This window comes from Garra rufa, chromosome 4 (genome assembly GCF_049309525.1).
Source record: "Garra rufa chromosome 4, GarRuf1.0, whole genome shotgun sequence".
In the NCBI taxonomy this organism is placed as follows: domain Eukaryota; kingdom Metazoa; phylum Chordata; class Actinopteri; order Cypriniformes; family Cyprinidae; genus Garra; species Garra rufa.
The window spans coordinates 30009197-30010752 of record NC_133364.1 but is presented as its reverse complement, the minus strand read 5'-3'; positions in this window follow the sequence as shown (position 1 = coordinate 30010752).

Here is a 1556-nt window from a genome sequence, read left to right as displayed (position 1 = left end):
TGTATGTATGTATATATGTATGTGTGTGTGTGTGTATATATATATATATATATATATATATATACAGCGCTTTTTACAATACAAGTTGTGTCAAAGCAACCTTACAGTATTAAAATAATAAAGTAAAATGTCAATAATAATGCAAGAGTTCCATATTGCAACACGGTATCCGCTGACATTCGGCTGTAGGTGTTGATCCACCATCTGCTCTTGGTTTGGACTGGATCCGGGGGACTGCAGTGACCATCTGATCTGGATACGGACTGGATCTGGTGGCTATGGTGACCTGGGAATGAGAAACCTGTAACCATTTACTTCCAGAGTATTTGTTTTTCCTACTATGAAAGTCAGTGGTTACAGGTTTTCAGCTTCCCTTAAAATAATTTGTGTTCAACAGAAGCAAGAAATACAAACAGGCTTGGAAAAAGTGAAAAATTTGAAGTTTTGAACTTTCCCTTTAGATTTTAAAATGCACCCTTACCGATTAAAGGTACAGACATGTTTTTAAGTTACTGCCCCAGTGCCAGACTTCAGGAAACAAAAAAAGTAGCTCTACATCAACTCATTCTTTAATGTTTGCACGCTAGGAGACAGTTTTCCGTCATCCATGCAGAGTAAAACTTTTTGCAAAATCCAGAAGTTTTGGCAAGTCCTTTAGGATATTTTAAGTGAAGAGCATACATGAATCCAAACAAGACAAGAAAGGCCTCTGGAAGTTGGCTATGGGTGGTGACCACATTCTCCAGGACAACTGAGATCCTCACTGGATCGTAATGGATTGGAGCAGCATTATTTTCATGGACAGCTGTAAGCAGGGCCACTGGAGCATCCTCAGTCAGTACCTCAGGATTATCAATCTAAAAAATATAATTCAGGGACATGTTATATTCATGTTAGGACATTATCAATATGACTGAGCCAATATTACGTGATTCATCAACTAGTGGTGACTACAAATATGTTAGTAAGTAAAGTTTGCCCCACAACCTTCATCTTTGCAATAGAAAATGCATAATTGTGAAAACAATGAATGAAGGCTTACCAGGGTGGTCCTAAAAAATCCTAAGTCTTTATCACGCAGCAAAACCTGAAGACCACTGATAACGGTAGTCCGTCGTGAATTTACATCATGCAGTTCCTGCAAAGATGAAAAACAAGAAGAAGAAAAAACAACAACATCTAAATATAGAAACAGAATATGAAATAAAGAAAAATCTATTTTATTTTAAAGAATACTTTAACATATGACACAACCATACCTGATCATCATGAACTTTCAAAAGATTAGATTTTTTACCTCAGATGTTATATGCTTTACTCTGTAGTGTCTAAGGAGGTGGACTCTGGAATGATAGATGTTTATACACAATTTGCATTATAATTTGAGCATTATAAATTGTGCCTCTTTGTGGCTCAGGAGACTTCCCCTCTGGTTCTCTGAGTCATCCAACTTTTCACCTCTTGGTGTGGCAATCACCAGCTTGACCCAGTCCACTGCCCAGTTGGTTCAGTGCTGCTATTCCTGCAGGTTTGGTTTGCTGCATGGTTGACCCACT